Source organism: Paroedura picta, chromosome 16 (genome assembly GCF_049243985.1).
Source record: "Paroedura picta isolate Pp20150507F chromosome 16, Ppicta_v3.0, whole genome shotgun sequence".
Classification (NCBI taxonomy): Eukaryota; Metazoa; Chordata; class Lepidosauria; order Squamata; family Gekkonidae; genus Paroedura; species Paroedura picta.
The window spans coordinates 20315795-20331062 of NC_135384.1; the positions used below are offsets into that span (position 1 = coordinate 20315795).

Sequence of the window (15268 nt, forward strand, 5' to 3'; positions counted from 1 at the left end):
AGCCTTGGTCCAGTCTTTGATTTTAGTGACCAGGAGGTGGCACTCTGGCGTGTACTGTGACACGGTCTTGGACCCCTGTCTCAGGGCCAGTAGCTGTTCTCTGGTCACCCCAGGCCTCAGAGGAATTGTAATCCACGCATATCTGGAGAGCCACAGTTTGGCCACCCCTGTGTTAATAATTGTTGTTTTAAAGTCCTTGATGCTCTAATACAGGGGTAGTCAAACTGCGGCCCTCCAGATGTCCATGGACTCCAATTCCCATGAGCCCCTGCCAGCGAATTCTGGCAGGGGCTCATTGGAATTGTAGTCCATGGGCATCTGGAGGGCCGCAGTTTGACTCTGACAAGTCCATTGAATTCCTTTTATAATGTAAGAATAAACTAAATGGCAGCTTGTACTTTAAACTCACTGGGTGGAATGAAGGGGGCTGTAAACAGGAGTTCTTGTCAGTAGGCTTGTGATAAGCACTAACCACTAGTGTTTGCTGGGGAGTCCTGTATCCTTCGCTGTCCAGGCAGAAAAGTGATACTCCAGTTGTGACCGGAGATCTCTTTGGGATCACCACTGATCTCCAGGCGGCAGGGACAGTGGCTTTGGATAAAATGGCTGCTTTGGAAGGGGAACATTGCATTATACTCCACTGAAGTCTCTCCCCTCCCCAAACCCCGCCCTCCTCAGGCTCCGCCCCCAAATCTCCAGGTATTCCCCACCCCAGAGCTGGCAACCTCCTGAACTCGCGCCTCACACCCGCTGAGCCGCGTCCCTTAGTCAGGTGAAAGCCAGCGCCTCACTGTCACGCTGGGGGGCCCGATCCGGGACTAAGCCCGCGTGTCTAGCCTTGCTAGGCCGCCCTGCACCCCAGTCCGTTGTCTTGCGGAGCTGGCTTGAGCGGAGCTGCCCTTGTGGCACAGGTAAGCAAGGGCACCGGTGGGCCCCCCATCCCGGGCAGCGTTGCCCTTTTAAGCCGCCCTCCCCCGAGGCCGAGGCGAGCGAGGAGCAGCAGCAGAGCCCGTTCCCAGCCGAGCCTCGCTCCAGACCCCGCGACTCTCGGCGGCCGGGAAGGCTCTGCGCGCGCTGCCTCCATCGCTCCTGAGCCGCGGCAGGTGAGTGGCTTGTTGCGCTGCTGCCTCCTTCAGGGGGATTCGGGCCGCGGAGGGGAAGGGAGGGGTGGGCCAGGCAGCCCCTTTCGCGCGGCTATTCCCGCCTCCCGCCCTTGCCTTGGGCTGCCGCTTTCCAAGTCTTGGCAGTTTTCACGCGGACAAGGTCTCCATTGCAGCGGCCGCACCGGTCTGACCGGTCTTTGGCCCTCCCCGCCAAAAGGAAAGGCTCCCTGGGCCAGAGACGTCTTCAGGGGAAAGGCGCGGCTGTCCAGCGGCCCTCGCGCGCTGCCCTGGAGGGGGTCATTTGACCCCCCTTTCTTCCCCCCCCCCCGTGCCGGGAGCGGAAAACCTTCGCTGTTGCCCATTTCCTCCTGCGAAAGAGGGCAGCCCCTTGGCCCCCTGCCGTCCTCCGTGCCAGCCATGCCGAGGGCACTTGAGAGGATCTCCTGCCCCCGCCCCCCGCCCAGGGGAAGCAAGAATAAGGAGGCTGAGTCGCCCACAGCATCCAAATGTGTGCCGGTTTTTAAAAACCCCTGCTTATCTGCAAAGCGCTCTTGTGGAGTTTGCTCAGCGGGGGTGGCCCCGCAAGAGCTTCCGAAGTCCCCCTATATTTTAGGTCAGGGGTAGTCGAACTGCGGCTCTCCAGATGTCCATGGACTACAATTCCCATGAGCTCCTGCCAGCGTTCGACTACCCCTGCTTTAGGTGATGCTGCTTCTTGCAAGCCATCCTCATAATCCAGGACCGAAGTCTCCATTTTATTCCACAGCTCCTTAGTAGACAATCTGCCTTCTGCTTTGAATGACGGGATTTCTTCTTTTGGGATCATGGCAGTGGGGAAAGGTGGAGGGAGCATGGCAATTTCCCATGCCTTTGGGGCACTGAAATCCATGCAACTGAAAACTTGAGCGATTTGATGCCATCTGAAAAGGCAGCTTCTCCCTTGGAGAGTGTGTAGGGCTAAGAGGAAAACATTCCTAATGTTTTTTCCAGATGCAGAGTCTGAAATCAGGAGCGTGTGCTGTCGTTGTTTTCTAGAAACTCTAGTGCTTTTAATATAAGCAGCATTCCTCTGTCCCTGCTGAATTGAATCTGAACCAAGGCTTATTTTTCAAAACTGAGCTTTAGAGGCAAGGCCAAGTATCTCTCCCTGGCAACCAAATAGAATTACCCCCCTTGCATTCCTTGCTGTGTTCCACATGATCCTTAGATCTCCCCCTCCCCCCTAAAGGGATAAGGTTTACTTTTAAAGTCCACGATACATGTGCCTTTCCCTAATCTGGGTGACCCAGGCCGGCCTGATCTTGTCCGATCTCAGAAACTAAGCAGGGTCAGCCCTGGTTAATATTTGGATGAGAGACCCCCAAGGGATTCCAGGATGGCCATGCAAAGGCAGGCAGACAAACCATCCTTGAACATCTTTGGCCTTGAAAACTCTATAACAGGGGTGGGCAAACTGCGGCCCTCCGGATGTCCATGGACTACAATCCCCATGAGCCCCTGCCAGCGAATGCTGGCAGGGGCTCATGGGGATTGTAGTCCACGGACATCCGGAGGGCCACAGTTTGCCCACCCCTGCCCTACAAGGTCTCTGGAAATTGGCTGTAACCACCACCACCACCACCATCACCACATGTGCCGTGAACTAATTCTCATTGTGAAGTTTTCTGATATTTGCAAAACTCTCTTCCTGACAAGGCACAGGTGCTTTGGCCGCTCTTGTTCTGCTCAACCTGCTGTGTGTTGAGGAAGAATTGGGGCAACTTCAGGGCTTGCCAGTCCCAAAGCATTTTAATTATTTTTTTTCTGGGTTCCGCTCTGATGATGAGCCAGAGCTGGGGAGAATGCCTGCTTGGCTTACGAAGAAGAAGAGCCCACATTTCAGTCCGCAGCATCTCCAGCTGAAAGGATTTGGCATTACATGGTGTGAAAGATCTCCACCTGGGACCCCGGAGAGGAGCTGACATTCAGACAAGACTGACCTTTATAGATCAAGTGTCTGACTTACCAACAAAGCAGTTCTGTACAAGTACTTAAAATATATATTTTTTGAGTGATTCAAGAATGCCTTTTGCTTGCATCTGAGCAATGCTGGCAAATATCCCAGAGGATACAAATCTTCAAGCCTCTCCTTTTTATTCGTGCTTATTGAGTTGGTATAGCATGTGACGTGTCTGACCAAGTGTTTGCTGCATGGTGCTGTGGAAATACATTTGAAGTAGGAGAGGAATCAGACTGTGCCTGCAAATTCCATTTGTTCCTGAATTATGGGTGTTGGATAAAATGAAGGATTTGGGGTGGGAGGGAGATATATATTTGACAAGATGGTGGTTTGCTATTGCCTTGAACTCCTGAGTGAGATTAACAATTTTTTTTAAAAAAGCACACTCCTTTCAGAATTTCAAAACCAGAATTTTGAAGTGTGGGCAATTTTAATTAAGTTGCATTGGGGATGATCCTCAGAATGGTGTGATTCTTTTTAAAAAGTCATGGGAAATACAGTATTTACTCAAATGCAAGGCTAGATTCTCCTCCCACTGTTACGGCATCAAACAATACAAATCTTGCGAGTGTTCTCACATTCACATACGTTGCAATTATGTCCAATAATAATTTTGTGGGAGTGCGTATAACATTATTTAAGGGGATTGTGTTAGATTCCTTCTTTTGAGTAAATACAGTAAGGAGCCTGGGTGTGTGTCTGTGAGGCAGACAGTCAGAAACATTGAGCTCTGGAATGGCTGACAGTAGCTGAGCATTACATAATGAGCACTGTAGTGCTAGGATCTCAGGCTGGCAGCAGAGAACAGCTTAGCAGCCTTTTCTGCCCATGGTGGGGCCCGTGCTTGTCACAGAAGCTGCAGATGGCTGGATGCAGCTCTCGCAGAGGCTAGGTGGCATGGAAGGGCTGAGCCCCAGGGCTGCTGGTAAAAGGTTGGAGGAGAAGAAGTAGGATTTTGTCTGCCTGCTTGTGCATGGGTCTTGAGAAGCAAGAGAGCTGTTTTGAGATTCAAATGATGCTTTCCTAAAGGTGAACGTACGGGGTTTGCAGTCTGTCCCCTAAAAATAGGTAACAGGCTGATTCAGTTGTTCTGCCCGGATGCATGTAGCACAAACAGCTGACATGAAGCAGGGTGTTGGACTAGATGGCCTAGATGGCCCCTTCCAACTGTAGGAATTTGTGGTTCATCTTTCTTAATAGTTCTTCTGTCCACTGTCAGTCGGAGTGAGGTCCTCTGGCTAACCATGGGGTCAACATATGCTGGTGTTTTGAAGCTTTGTGGCAAAATCCACTGTGTGTTTGTAACTAGTTAAGGAGCATGGGAACTTTCCCAGGAAGATGGGGATGGTGGCAATGGTGTGCCCCATTCTAGGGTTTGTATTGCAATTGGTGCTATTGGACTAGCTCATCAAGTATCTGGAGGCAGGGGAAAGATGGCACTGCTGTATTCGGGGTGGTGAAATGCTAAATGTATTGAGAAGAACTCCTAATAGGATTTACAATGCAATGCACAGCAAGAGGCACAAATATAGAGTGTGGCAAGCAGGGCATGTGGTCCGTGCACCACATTTGGGGGATGCCACTGGGTCCTTTGCAGCCCCCCCCCTGCTATCACCATTCACCTCAGTGAGCAGAAACTGAGGCTGGGAATGCTGCCCTCCTCTTGGGGACTTTCCTCCACCATTGTTCATAGCCCTCCACTCCTGGCACTTCTTCCATCCCAAGCTGTGTACCTGGCAATAGCCTTTATCTGTGGGCTGCCCAAGCCACCCCGGTCATCTGCCTGGCCACCCCGACAACCCCTCCCTCCGGGCTTCACACTACCACCTTCCTGAACCTGGAGGTGTCCCACTGCAGGTGAGGGGAGTGGGCACAGCCTCCTCAAGAGGGCTTCCATTGAGTGTGGGAACCAAGAGACCGGGCAAACAATGGTGCATACCCAGCCAAGTCAGGGCCAGGCATAGAAGGGAGGCAGTGGCAGTGGCAGGTCCCACTACCTGCTGTCCCAAGCTGCCAACCTGCCAACCTGTTATCTCCCACCGGCCAACCTGTTGTCTCAAGCTGGTGACGGTGAAATGACTTCTTGCAATGGAAACCATGTTCAAAATACTGGGTGGTCAAATTATAGAAACTAACTTAGTGCAACTTAAGTACTCTTCAGCATTGTGATATTAATATTAATATCCGTGTAAATTTGGATAGATGACTATTTGGGGATTGAACTAAACAAAGCAAAATATTACCAGAGAACAAGTTATTTTCTATAATTTCATCACCCAAGAGAATACAATTAGATAAGATTGAGTTATTAACAATATTGAGAATATCACTGATGAAGATATCAAAAACGGACTATACCGGACTATGGAATCCGGTTTGAATTTGTTTTGTACATTGTTTTGTTTTGTACATTTGTTTTGCTCAGACCTGGTGTCGGCCATGGCGACACTAGAGCTTTCGCAATTTGCTACTGGACCCACACATCAGGCCAGCCATACTTGATCTTCGGTGTGGGGATAGAGGTGAGTCTGGATGCGGCTTTGGCCGTTCTGTGGTCAGACCACTACGCCCTGCGGGCCCGGATCAAAAACCTCACCCCTCCGCCAGTTGGGTGGCGGATGTATTTTTGTCTGCCCGCAGAGACTAATGGATCCTATTGGATTCCGGAATGCTCTGCGGGACCCGGTGCCTCCTGGCAGTTCGTTGGATGCCTTGGTGGAAAACTGGCAGTCCTGCCTGGCAGATGCCATCAACACGATTGCCCCTAGACGTCCTCTGCCCTCGACTAAAACGGGCGCCGTGGTATATCAGGGCGCTCCGGGAGAAGAAGAGGGAATTGAGACAACTAGAGGGAGTGTGGCTGAAGTCTCGCAATGAGGCTGCAAGAACATATTATCGCACGCTTATGAGGACATATGAGATGGCAGTGAAAGCGGCAAAAAGGGACTTTTTTGCCACGGAAATTGCGTCCGCTAGCTCTCGCCTGGCCCAATTATTTAGGGTAGTTTGATCATTGACCGACCTGGAGGAGATTGGATTGGATCTTGGCTGTGAGGCATTAGTGAGCTATTTTACGGATTTGATACAGTGAACGAACTGGAGGCCTGTTGGCTGTCATTGGATGTGGTGTTTGATGGCTTCAGGTGGTTCTCTTTATCCCATGTGGACAGGTTGCTGGGGAAAGTGTGGCAACCCCTTGTCCTCTAGATCCCTGCCAATCTTGGCTCCTCAAGGATGGGGGGCTGTGGGTGGGAGAGCAACTCCTGGAGATTGTCAACTGCTCCCTCCAGTTGGGGGAGTTTCTGTAACTGCTGAAAGAGGCAGTGGTTTGCCTGCTGCTCAAAAAACCATCGCTGGACCTGCGGGACCCGGCCAGCTACCGACCAGTTGTGCATCTAGAGTTCCTGGGAAAGGTAGTTGACAGGGCCGCGACGGACCAGCTCCTGATGTTCCTGGAGGAAACTTCGGTTCTTGATTCACACCAGTCTGGCTTCGGTCCTGGCCACAGGGTGGAGACGGTGCTGGTCACCTTGACAGATGATCTCCATCACCAGCTGGATCGAGGCAGTTCTGCTGTGTTGGTTCTACTAGATCTATCAGCCGCATTTGATGTGGTCAACCATGAACTACTAGCATGCCACCTCGCTGGGATGGGGATAAGGGGTACAGCATTACGCTGGATACGCTCCTTTCTCCTAAACCGGATCCAGAGGGTGGCATTGGGGGATGAGATGTTGAGCCCATTCAGGCTCCATTGTGGAGTCCTTCAGGGTTCGGTGCTCTCCCCCACTCTTTTCAACATCTTTATGCGCCCTCTGGCCCAGCTGGTGAGGAGCTACGGCTTGGGTTGTCATCAATATGCAGATGACACCCAGCTGTATCTCCTGATGGACAGCCGCTCGGACCCCCCCCCCCGGATCCATTTGCCAGATGTTTGGAAGCCGTGGCTGGGAGGCTCGAGCAGAGCTGCCTGAGACTCAACCCCGACAAGGCAGAGGTCCTGTGGTTTGGGGGAGAGGGGCAGTTCAGGAAACGTGCCTGCCCACCTTGGCCAGGACACAACTGGTCATCGCATCCCAAGCCAGGAATCTGGGAGTGACCTTAGACACCTCATTAACTTTGGAGGCTCAAGTCAAAAAGGTAGCGAGCCAGGTATTTTACTACCTTCGACAGGCTCGGCTACTAGCACCCTATCTGTCTCCTGACCACCTAGCCACAGTGATCCATGCAACAGTCACCTCCAGGCTAGATTTCTGTAACTCGATCTATGCGGGCCTACCCTATGCAGGCCTGATCCAGAAACTACAGCTGGTGCAAAATGCGGCTGCTAGAGTCCTCACAGGGACATCTTGGAGGGCCCATATCCAGCTTATGTACCACAATAAAAATGTAGAGTTTCAGTTGCATTTATAATTGGTTTGAGGGATGCCAACGTCCATGGAGACTGGGGCATCCTCTGGAATTCCAGTTCATCTCCAGACTACAAAGATCAGTTTTCCTGAAGAACACAATATAGCTGAAATTGGATAAGGCAATCAGTAAGATCTGTGAATGGCAGTCAATTGGCATAAATGGCATAAATTGGCAGTCAAATGGCATAAAAATACAGGATAACAAAGTTTGAGTGCAGTGGTACCTCCAAGACCAACAATGTTCAATTCTGGGTATAAGTAAGACTTGAGAGACTTAGCATGTCTTCAGATGCACATTCTTCAGAGGCACTGAAAAAGATTTCCTCAAAGGTTACATATAGCTGCCGGGGTAATTGTCAGGAAGGACTAATTAGAGTCAAGATGCATAAGAAACTGAGAAATAAATTCAGCTAAGATTGAGATACCACATTTGGTGAATTATGTAATGTTTTTAGTTTTTAATATGCTATTATTTAACTTATATTACTGTTTTACTTTGATGCTGTACACTACCCTGAGCTGGCTTGCCAGGAGGGTGGTCTATAAATTGAATGAATGGATGGAGAGATGGAGGGATGCTTTGTGGGGTGGACTTGGTGGTGTACCCCACTGAAATCCCTCTCCTCCCCAAGCTGTCAATCTCTAGGAATTTCTTACCCTGGAGCTGGCAACCCTACTCCCCTGACCCTGCTACTGGTGTGGGGGAATCTGGCAACCCTAGTTGGGTTTGTCCAGCAGTGATATCTTGTTCCAAGTTTTCACTTAATTCACTGTGGCTTGTATTTTGGCTTCAGCATGATACCACTGGGTTTCTGTCAGTATTTGCATTTCCACAGTAGACCTGGGCAGTTTCCCCGAACCTGCTTTGTTCTGGTCTTTTGAGAAAGAGCCAACTACAAGCATGTTTGAGGAAAGAGTGGACTTCAGGCAGATTTCTGCTCCGCCCCTGGTTCCATCCAGTACATTCTCTCTTCCTCCTTGCTATTTGCATGCAGGCACGCCTATCCTTCTTCCAACCAAGTGTGCTCCAGGCAGTTGCCAGGTAACAACTAAGAAACAGTAGGCCCCCTTCTCCTCCAATCAGCTCTTCAGTTGGATCTATGATTCTAAGCTCCTCCTACCTTGGCTCCATTTGGTAGAGGGGCCAGGTGTCCAAATATAGTGGGAGACCTCCCAGTATCCCTGATTTTTTTCTTGCTGGCGCCTGAGGTGCTAGCAGGAGGAAAGGGTTAAAAACCTAAACTGACATAATGGATGCTTTACTGTTTGCTAAAACTCTGTGATAAAGCCATAGTGTTTTTGTAAATGCTAGAGCATCTAAAGATGTTACATCAGCCCCGCCCTGAAATTTCTCTTGGCGGTTGTTGGTTGCAGACTGGCCAGATTGGGGAGGTGAGCCTATGGATCCAGCCAGCTGCACCCTCATTTGGCTTTTTACCTGTGTACCCAGCTTGCTGGGGGGTAAATGGTAATGACTGGGGAAGGCACTGGCAAACCACCCCGTATTGAGTCTGCCATGAAAACGCTAGAGGGCGTCACCCCAAGGGTCAGACATGACTCGGTGCTTGCACAGGGGATACCTTTACCTTTACCTTACCCTTTCAGAGTAGAGCAATACAAGCCCAAATTTCTCACATCTGAGGAACTGAAGCATAGGAGAGGGGGAAAGGGAGCTGTTTTGTAGTTATAGCCAATACCCAAAGGTTTGAAAAGGCTGCAGGCCCCTGATCAAGGCAACCTCCAGGTGCCTGGGGGGTGACCTGTGAAACTGGGGGATCCTGATTTAACATTTGTGTCATCTGATCAGAAAATGCAACCCTTGCCTATATCCAGATGTGTTCTTGAGGCTTTCCCACACCGTCAGCATTGACTTGCAGTCCTCAAGCTAGGAATCCAAATGCCAGTTACCATGTCTTTCCCAAGATCACGATGGAGATGGAAAGGTTTTAGTGAAGATCAGGATAGGTGGGTCCCTCCAATATCGAGAGACTGGCATCCCTACATGGGGAACCCTTCCCTGTGACTCACTACATCCCTTCCAGGTGCATGGGGAGTGACATCAGTATGCTGCTGCTGCTGCTGCTGGTGTTCTCCAGAGAAAATGATCTCTGTCACATGGAGATCAGTTATAATAGTGGGGGATCTCCAGCCACCACCTCGAGATTTAGGACCCCTTTTCAGCAACTTGTCTCTGCTCTTGGCTCCAGGCAACACTTTGCACAATTTTTATCAATGAAGGGGATGAAACAAAAAGAAATACTGTGTGGTAGTAAATGCCAATAACAATAAACATCAATATGCAACTCATTTCTCAAGGCTACCCTTTTTCACTTCTTCAAACAGCTGAAAATCGAACCTTGTCTACTTCTAGCCTATCACTTTTTGTTCAGGAAGAGAGAAAAAACCCTCTCAATACACTGCATTGCTCTTTTGAACACTCTTCCATGGCCTACCCTTGGACAGAATTATTTATAAAATTGGCATTTGGTAGCTGATATTCAAGGACATGAGACAACCATTTTAATTGGCTTTAGGAAAACACCAACTCCTTGATACATTCTGATATTTTTCATAGCCCTTAGTGGCTATGTCACAATTGCTCAGTGTGCCCTTTTGTTGTACAGATACAGAGATTGGAGAAGCTTGATGTGGATTTTAGCAAGGAGTTGCTTTTCTTCTCTAAATTCAATTCTAAAAGTATTTATATTCTCTGGTATCCATGCCCAAAATATTATATTGGTAAGTCCAGTTCGTGTCAGAATCAATGAACACAGAAGCAGAATTAGAATGCTGTTTTACAAATGCCCTTAGTTTCTCATTTTATCCCTGGACACCATCCAGAAGATGAACTGAAATGTTGTGTCCTGTATGTTTTTAAACTTCACAAGTGTAACTCTGTTGATGTCACCAGGGTACTTCTACCCGAGGAAACTAAATTAACTCATAGATTGAATTTCCTTTGCTTTTTAATCTATGAATTAATCTTGTTTCCCTAAATTTCCTTTAGGTCTCAATACATCACAGGATTTGTCTTGTTTTTTGTAATTTGTTCATACAAACTGAGTAAATATCACCCTTGGTACATTTGCTAATTGTCACGTCACCTTTACGTATTTGTGGTTTATGAACTCCTTATAATCACTGCTTTCTGTTAAATATGGGACCTCTGAATCTGAACATATAAATAAAATGGGAAGGGGGTAGTGGGAGGGATTGTGACTCATCACCTAACTGCCATTCATGTAGCCTGTTGTGTCCCTGATCAGCCGTCCATCCAACGTATCAAATAGAATGTCCCACTCCTGGCCTTTCCCTTCTTCCATGTGGAAGAAGTGCCAGCCTGTGGTAAGCTACACAGCCAGCGGGAGCTGGGACGGAGGGGAGAGGGCCTGGGATTGCAGGCCCAGTAGGGGGTGAAGGAGAGGGAGCCCTGGCCAGCCCTTGCCCCCACCCCAAACCTCGGCAGGGCTGCCAGGGGAAGGGGGGAGGGAGCAGGGCTGCCCGAGGTGGGGGGGTTGAGGGAGGGAGTCGCCACCAGCGTTCCCTCCACCCCGAAAAGGCCTGACATGGTCTCTCTAGGCCCCGATGGGCCTGCCTGGAGCAGGCGGGGGCGAAGGGAGTCTCCAGCAGTGTTCCCCCCCTGATAAGGCCCACTGCAGCCTCTCCAGGCCTTGGCGGTCCTGGCCGGAGTGGGGTGGGAAAAGGGAGTCCCTGCCAGGACCCTCTCCCCTGAAAAGGCCTTGGCGGGCCTGCCGGAGATGGGTGGGGGTGGGCGGGCTGGAGGGAAAGCTATCGGGTGGGGTACGGGTGCTGCTTGCTGACTGGCTGGGAAGGGAAAGAAGCCCCAGCAAGCACACCTTATAAAGCGCCATGTTCTCGCTCCTCCCCCATCCCTTCTGATGTGGCACATCTGTGCCATGCATGCCCCAACTCACCCCAGGTGAGCGCATATGTGCCTAGCGCCATCCTCTGTCACCCTGCCCTGCCACTTTGTCAACGGCGGCCACATTCAGTCATGGCCATGCTTAAGCAAAAAAAAAAAATCACTATTCAATTTAGACAATCTATTATGAAAATACAATGATTGAAAACATCTACCGAATTATACAATGGATGAAAGCATCTATTAGATGATTGCTGTTAAATGAAAATAGTTACATGGTAATGAAAATTCATAAAGAAACCTTTAATAGAGCAAAAACTCCCTCAAACCAATATAAGCTCATCAAAAAAGTTGTATGTTAGTCATACACGAAAACGATGGTTGGCAAAGAAGCTACAGTGGGTTTCTAAAGAATAAAGTGAGAAATAGCCATTAAAGTGCCTCAAGGACACATAAGGTATTTACCATCATAAAAGTCAATATAATTTTGGGGCAAAACCCCATATTGCTTACCTCAGTGAATGCCTCTATGGGCTCTCTCTGCTACGTTCAGTGCAGTCAAAAGGATGGAAACAACTACCGGTTGAGAAATGAATAGCTGAATAATTGAGATGAGTTAGGGAACTGCAGCTGTTCCAGTTTACAAGTGTCAATCAGATCTGTCAAATTCGTGATCAAAATGATCTATAAAGCCTATAACTAAATCTACTACTAAATCTACCACTATCAAATACTACTGTCAGATACTCACAAATGTAGTTGTGAGTTCCTGCACTGCGCAGGGGGTTGGACTAGATGAGGCCCCTTCCAACTCTATGATTCTATTATTCTACACACACACACACAAACCGCCATTGTACTTAAAATACAATGGATGCTAGCTTTCCCTCCAGCCCCCCCCCTCCCCATCTCAGGCAGGCCCGCCAAGGCCTTTTCAGGGGAGAGGGTCCTGGCAGGGACTCCCCTCTCCCACCCCACTCCGGCCAGGACCGCCAAGGCCTGGAGAGGCTGCAGTGGGCCTTATCAGGGGGGGAACACTGCTGGAGACTCCCTTCGCCCCCGCCTGCTCCAGGCAGGCCCATCGGGGCCTAGAGAGGCCATGTCAGGCCTTTTCGGGATGGAGGGAACGCTGGTGGCGACTCCCTCCCTCAACCCCCCCCCACCTCGGGCAGCCCACGTTGCAACGAATATGCCTTGATTCCTCCTAACGTAGAGACCCATCTAGCTGGCGTGTGAGCTGGCGAGTCATCGTTGCCACGCTCCCCCGAGTGAAAAGAAAAATCCCCCGCAGCACGGGCATGATTTTCGGCCGAAAATAAAGGGAACTTGCAAATGGGGCTGTGTTGTGCTTGGTGACTTAGGGGAGCTTTAAAGCACTTCTGTGGAGGGACTGTAGCCGGAGAAGCCTCGCTGGGTGAATGAAGGCTCGCCAGTTCGTTGCTCTCTGCTCACTCCGAGGAAAAAAAAATGGCGATCGCTTCGCTGGAAGTTCGGAGGAGAGAGCCAGGGGGAGGGACTTTGCTGGAACCGCAACAATGGGAGCGCACAGGTCTTTTTCGCTAGTGTTGCAGATTGTTTGCAAGAGTGTAGCGCTTTTCGGAGGATGAATCCACTTTTCTGGATTTCCCTTTAAGCGCTACAACGAATCGCTTTTTGCGGGACTGTTTCAGGAGTGTGGCAGATTGTGTGCGACGTCTTGCGGAACTGCAAATTAGTAGCGTTTACAATTTGCAAGCCTTTGGCAACATTGAAGTCGTGCGGATTGGACCTAGGTGATCCACCTTTATTAGGCAATGACTTGACCTTGCAGACAACAACAGGGACTGCAGTTGCTAGCAGTAGGCCTCAGGCTTCAGAAGGGCAAAATCACCAGCCAATCAACCAAGTGGATTCTGGGGCCACGTGCATACCTTGTGAAGGGGTGCATGAGAGGTGGGGGAAAGGTTTCCCTTCAGCCTAACTGCCTAGAGATGAGCTGTACTTCCAGGGGATTCTCAGACCCCACCTGGAGGCTGGCTTCCCTAAACCTCATGGGGATACAATGCTACACAGTCACCCCTCCAAAGTAGCCATTTTTGCCTGCAGAGCTGGTCTGTATAGTCTGGAGATTAGCAGCAATTCCAGGCCCCACCTGGAGGTTGGCTGTCCCTGGTCTGAACATATTCCTTGAGGTCTGAAAGTGGGGCCTCAAAGGGTGTAATGCCCCCTTAGCTACTTAGCACCCCCCTGACATATTTTAGGTCAAGAAAACATTGCAGAGAGGAGGTAAGGTTGCCAGATTGGAGTAGATTCATCTTCTGGAATTTCACACTACCTAGGTGTGCATAAACCTGACTAAGGTCAAGACTGCTGTGCACAGAGAGACCTCCTCTTAGGGTTGCCGTCTTCCAAGTGAGAATAGTACAGACGCACTGGGAAACCCATATGGCAATAAAAATATCCAAATTAGACTTATATACAGTCATCTCTCTTCAGTTTCAGTTATTCTTTAATTCTTATTTCATACAAGTCCCAACGCGTTTCGCCCACTGGCTTTGTCAAGGGACAAATTATTAGTGTTTCAGACAAACGTCATATAAGTAAATACATGTCTCTTGGACAGAGTATAAGGTCGTATTAACCGCAACAACTCCTAGCATTCCAGACTGTACTATTCTATATTTGTCTCTTCACTGGAACCCACCCCTCCCAGTTCATTCATTTTTATCTTCCAAGTGAGGCTCTCTACCCCACCACCCTCACGGAGCGTCTGCTATGGGGAGAGGAAGGGAAGGAAACTGCTTTGAGACACCTGGGGCCTGCTGGGTCACTGCGGCCAATTCCCAGTTCTCTCAGAACTCTCACAGCCCCACATCCCTCACAGGCTGTCTATTGTGGGGGGACGAAGGGAAAAGGTAAAGTAAACCACTTTGAGACTCCTTTGGGTAGTAAACAGCAGGGTACAAAAATCCAGCTCTTCTTCTAAGAAGCAGCCGTGAAAGAATCATTTGGCCACATAACATTTTATCAACAATAAAAAAATGGAGACTGAAGAAGCAGGGTAGACACCTGCGTACTGTGATTACCCCATGTGTATTAGGGCAGGGGGACAAGAAGGGAAATGATGTTGAATGCAGAACTGGAATTGGTTGTCATGTACTTTCCCCCTAAGAAGAGTCTCCAGTCTGATTTCCCCTTTACATATCTGAATACATGGCTCTGGAAAGCTCATCTGTAACCACTATGCCACAATTCCCAAAGATCAATCCTCTTCCATACTCTACGTACATTCCACACCACAGGTTCTTGACACCCATCTCTCCACACCCCCGCCTTCATTTGTCACCATGCCACCACAACCTCCCACTCAACACACATTCAACCCCATGTCCTTACAGACTGGACAACTCCCCCCCCCCTTCCTCTTCCCACTGCCAAACTCTAGCGCCCGTTGTATTCCTGGATACAACGGGCTTTGCCTATAGTATTAAATAATGTTAACATTATCTACTTTGATACTAAACTGAATAAAGTACAGACCCAAACATTTTCCGTTCTTTTCTCCAAGCAAATTCTTCTATCTTTAACCGCTCCTAGTGGAGTGGATTAAATAAAGCAGTAAGGGCCCCGAGGGCGGGCCCTGTCCGCGATGAGGAAGGGTGCCGATAGGCCCCTTCCCCTGGACTGACATTCGGAGGGCCCAATTGGCAGGTGCAAAGCACCTGCCGATTGGGCCCTCTGATCGTCAGTCCGGCGGCAAGGAACTAATTGCAAGCCGGGCACAGCTCGGCTTGCAATTGGTCCCTTGCTGCCGGACAGCTCATCTCTGGAGGAGGTTTGGGGCCGCAGGCCGTGCCACTGCCGCCCGCCTCGATGCTACAGGCCCAGGTAG

General features: G+C 49.7%; 1 protein-coding gene across 4 annotated transcripts in view; it reads left to right on the top strand.

Annotated features, from left to right (window-relative positions):
- The first annotated feature begins 728 nt into the window (after nt 1–728).
- MPP2 (MAGUK p55 scaffold protein 2) overlaps nt 729–15268 on the top strand; it is a 95299-nt gene continuing 80759 nt past the window's right edge. For 2 of the 4 annotated variants that reach the window (XM_077313050.1, XM_077313052.1), the window contains exon 1: nt 986–1103. The gene's annotated coding sequence lies outside the window, so the exon portion shown is untranslated. Of the gene's footprint in view, nt 912–985; nt 1104–15268 lie in introns of those variants that run through there. The other 2 variants (XM_077313051.1, XM_077313053.1) reach the window with 2 other exon arrangements.